This window comes from Cygnus atratus, chromosome 6 (genome assembly GCF_013377495.2).
Source record: "Cygnus atratus isolate AKBS03 ecotype Queensland, Australia chromosome 6, CAtr_DNAZoo_HiC_assembly, whole genome shotgun sequence".
NCBI classification, from domain to species: domain Eukaryota; kingdom Metazoa; phylum Chordata; class Aves; order Anseriformes; family Anatidae; genus Cygnus; species Cygnus atratus.
In genome coordinates this window covers 23,828,756-23,833,609 of record NC_066367.1, presented here as the reverse complement: position 1 = coordinate 23,833,609, position 4,854 = coordinate 23,828,756, and the positions used below count along the sequence as shown (strand labels likewise).

The window sequence follows — 4,854 nt, the reverse complement described above, 5'->3', positions numbered from 1 at the left end:
TTCCCCTCGGGGCGGGTCCCGAACATTTCCCGGCACGCAGCGGAGCCGCCGCCGTCGCCCATCGGGCCGAGGCCTGAGGTGGGCACCGGCCAGGCAGGGGCCGCCATCGAGCTCAGCCCCTCAGCGACCCCGCGCCTTCACCCACAGCGCGCCTCAGGCGCTGTCACAATCACAAAGCTTGTGTTTCTCCACCTAAAGCGAGTTTCTCCAGGGCTGTTAACCCCGGCACCTGTCACGCTGCTGAGACAGCGACCGCCTGCGTTTCCAACAGAGATCTTTCTTTAAGTCTCTTGGCTTCAAAAGGAAAACTTAAGGCATTTGGGCCCCTGACACTTTGCCCTTGGTGACTGCTCACGGAGAGCTCCTGAGCCTGTGCCTGTACAAACCCCCACAGCCTTTCCCTGAGAAAGTGGCATGCTGCTCCTCGCTGCTGTGCTTGCAAGGCTTTTCCTTTAACCGGACTTGTTTTTCTTCACTAATGCAATAGCCTCCCTCACATCGCTACAGCTGGAGTTATCTTCTTCAAGGTCCTGCACTTGGGCCTTGAAAAAGGAGTGTTTTCCGATTAAGAGCCACTGAGTCACTGCACATCCAGTAATGATCAAAGTTTTTCCAGTCTTCTGAAGTTCAGCAAGTGTCCCCACCTCTGTGAGTATAAAAAGTGAAAGTTTGAAAGACTAAAGAAAAATTGCAATGTGAAAAGAGTTTATATCATGGCCAAGACAGGCTATGAGTGCTTGGTGTTGTAAACTGCACTCGAGAGCTTTTTGAGCACTGTTTAGTTAACTGCATTACCCTCTTTAACCAGAGATAAATACATATCCTTTCAGTTTGCAAAACAGTATTAATTCTTAATAAAATCTTAATAACACTGGAGAAAAGCTAGTTGCTTTTAGAACCCCACGTGAAGTTTCATTTTTGAATGGCTGCAGGGGACATATGAAAGCTATATTAGCAAAAACTTTCAGCTAGTAGCAACCTAAGTATTAAAAAGAAGTAATTGATAATTGTCTCCTAATCATCCAACCAAATAACAAGACAAACCTGATAAATTCAGCAGAGCCAAGAACTGCTAAAAAGTTGGAGGTGCTGCACCATTGTGCTTTCTCAGTAGACCTCACGACACCTGATGCTGTTAAAAGTATTTTTTTTATTGTCAGTATGCTACAGAGATTATATTGCTCTGATTCTCCCCCCACCCCCAAAGAATCTGAACTTTGGCTTGGTTAATGATTAGGTCTTTGAAATAAACTATTTCCTCAAGCCTTGTCAAAAAGGCCTTAACCCAATGAAACAAACACACAAACAAACCTCACCTCCCCTCTTCCAACACACGCACCCCTTGCCTTTCTTTGCCCTGTTCTTTTCTCCTTAACATCACAGGAAGGGCACTACAGGTAGTGTACAAGAGCAGGAACACCTTCCTTACGCTTGTTTTCATGGCTCTCTTAGGCTATACCTAATTAATTTGAGTATTAACTAATTGCAGAAGGTTGGTTGAGGTTTACAAATCCTCTTACTGACATGCCCGGGAGGGCTATCGTATTAAAATCAAGCAACACCATATTAGAGAATTCAATCCCCAAGTAGTTGCCTGTAAGTGAACTTTTGAAAACCAATGCTAAATATCTCGAGAGACTGTTTTAGACAAACACAAGCCATTAACTACAATTAGTTCATTTACTGAAATCCACAGTAAATGACAGTCAGCATTATAATTTATGATAGCTTCTCATACTCTATCAGAAATGCAATGCCATGCAATCAGTGGTTGAGAGAATGTCTCTTTCAATCCCCCAACAGCACTACCCACTCTTTATTGCAACTAGGATGGCCAGAATGCTGCATGGAAAGGCCAAGATAGCATAAAGCGGGTGGACAGATGTAGGATTTCTACTGAAAACTACTGTTAAGTTACATGTCAAATTGAACTCCTGTTCGATACGTTCAACTGCTCCAAGTGGAAAAAAGTAGTCTATGGCAGTGCTATCAAAAATTGCCAAAGGTTGCTTAAATATAAACAAGCTCTAAGAAATTTATTTGATAAAACTATTTGTTTTCACTGATATATATATACATATTAATGTGCAGGACAGATTTATAAAATGAAGAGACATGCAAACTTGGCTGCAATCAAAATGCTCATCTAGTGAAAGTGATAAGCTATTCTGGGTAAGCTTGAATGTCATTAAATATGATAAACATGGATGAATTGTTTCCATTATCAGTTGAACTATCAAATAGATCCATGGAGTTGCTAGCACTTTTTGCTGCTGGAGTAATTGATCCTCTTGTCCCTTGAGAACATTCTCCAAAAATACTCGAGCCACGTACATGTACTTCTTTCCATCCACATTTGGTTTAGAATAGGTGTCGTGGGCAGAATAGCTGGCATTAACAGCAAAGTTCATTCCATTTCCAAAGTTTGCAGCTATAGTCAGAAAAAAAAGTGTATTTCATTAATAACAATCACTTATCTGCCAAGAGATTCACAGGCTCTAATGACAGCAATAGGGAGATTTAACAAAACAGAACATTTTGCATACAAGGCAAGACTACACAGAGGACATGAGTTATTCCTAGCCCTATTCAAGGAAATGAGCAGTTTTGAAATTCACATTACTGTGCATTCCAGCATAGCTCCAATTAAATCCAGAGTTGTTAATTAAGGTTAAGGACTCCTTACTTGTCCCATGAAACAAAAGCTTCTCGTCATCTCCACTGACATTTTTCTCAGCCATTTGATGCTTTTTTATTTGGTAGATCTTCCACAAAAATGGGTTCTGTACCCTTTCAATCTGCAAAGTTTGAAATTAAGACTTTTTCTTTTTTTTTTAGCTTGTTGTCATGAAAAGCATCAGCGTATCAACAATTCAGTGTTCCAAGATTCTACTCCTAGCTACAACACATGTAGGCTACATTATAAAATAAGTTAGGCACATCACTCCAGACTTCAGCACAACAGATCGCAGAACCCAACCCAAAATGCAACAGGGAAATAATATGGGATAGTTTTGTGTATGACCCAGAAACTTGCAAAACACCCACCTGCCAAGCACATATGGGTTAAGGCAGAAGATGCTCTGCTCTACTATAGCAAAAGTGATCTAATGAAACTTTAGGAGCAATTGCTTAAGACTTGCTCCAAATAGCTTAACTTGATGCAACATCAAATTGATGCTGATTAAAATTGGTAAAACAGATGGCATTACTGCCACTAATCTCTTACTCTTTGGGGAAACGTCCCGAATAACCTCTCATGTAACTTGACTGCTGAGTAGTTGATGCCTATGCAAAAGGGACACTTACATGCAGAGGTATGCAGCCTTGTCATTTCAGGAGTAGCTAATGCTTGAAGCTAATAGCTTGACTGCAAAAAATTTACTGGATATCAACATAATGTCAAAACTGGCTTTACATAATCAAGCCAGCTCAAAGCAGGGTTACCCTCTTGAGGATTAACACACTGGCAAGCAGTCTGGCACATGCTTCTATGCTACCAGAAGTGAACAGTCAGTAGTGCTCAAACAGGAAGTTTTTTAGGAAGAGTATTTGTGTAGACCTAAGCAGTAACAGCCTTCATTAGCAAATTGCTTTTCCCTTGTTTCTGGACAGGGAATCCCCTCTGCTTGCTGAGTTTTGACACTTGAATAAGCAGAAGAGAAAAATGCATAGTAGCTACCTGAACAGAGACCATACACACAGGCACTTCCATTAAAATCACCCGACTTGGCATGTTTTCAGCATCATAATCTTGGCGTCAGAAGCAGCTTCTTCTTGAGAGTGGAGATATTTTGCAACAGGTTTGAAGTTCATAAACATCACATTAAATACCTGTGCAGGTATTGAAAGTTTTGTGCATCCTCTTCAGACAATTAATTATAAACATAAGTCAATCAGGAAAGCAGATAAAACTGTGTCTGCTTCTTTTCCCATATAGTCTTGTCCCATAAGTCCTAACAGGATTTATTTTTCCACTGTTTACTAGTCGTTATTCATGAGTTGTTATCAAAGTATTTATGCTTAGAAACGGTAACATGCTTTTACCTTTTCAATTTTTAGAAGCTGAAGCTGGTCTTCAGAAACCTTTCTGCCACCTCTCTGTAGTCCTTTGTTTCTGGTTTTAGTTCCACTACCTTGAGTTGCTGGTTTTGCATATCATCCCACGTTTCAGGGAGCACTGTGGTTTCTTGATCTTCAGGAGAAACACGATCGATTACTCAAATCCCCTACTTAAAGAGAAATATGGTCTGCTACAACCCCCTCTGAAAACTTGTACACCTAGCTTATCACTAGTGCCTGTTGGCTTCTGTCACCCAAGAGTATTTCTTTTAAAACCAACCAACCAAAGGAGTAGGGAGTTTCAGTTTCCAGGTTGTCATTGCACTGGCAGTTGATGTGCCTGAATGGGCACATGTCTTCTGAGTGGACCTCCACACCAGACTCTTTCCTACTTCCCTTATTTTGCAGGCTTTCAAACCACATACTTTTTCATCCTTACTCCCCATTCACTGGGTTTGCTGTTCACTAGCTGAATTTAGTCTACAAATAAATGCCTCTTCTGAGGCAAGAACCCAAATTCACTATTTTTCCCTCTTGGCCACACAGAGGATATGGTAGAGGGTTGCTAGTGAAGACAACAGTAAACATGTATTTTCTCACTCAGGGAAGAGGAAAGTTGCAGGTACAGAGTTGCTCCCAGTGACAGAGCTCAGTGTACGGGCTGATCCCCCTCCTGGTGACCGGGGAACCCAGTTTTGGGGCAAGGAATCGCCCTGGCACTTACACCTGCACGGTGTTGAGGAAGCGGGGAGGAAGCATAGCAGCAGCAGCAGCAGCAGCAGCAGCAGCGCT

General features: G+C 41.8%; 1 long non-coding RNA gene across 1 annotated transcript; it reads right to left on the bottom strand.

The window, feature by feature from the left end:
- Positions 1–1,684: 1,684 nt before the first annotated feature.
- On the bottom strand, positions 1,685–4,851 carry LOC126913346 (uncharacterized). Its single transcript, XR_007708482.1, has 3 exons — positions 4,787–4,851; positions 4,048–4,195; positions 1,685–2,431 (listed from the first exon to the last, which is right to left on the bottom strand). It is a non-coding gene; the product is annotated as an uncharacterized LOC126913346 (long non-coding RNA).
- Positions 4,852–4,854: the final 3 nt, after the last annotated feature.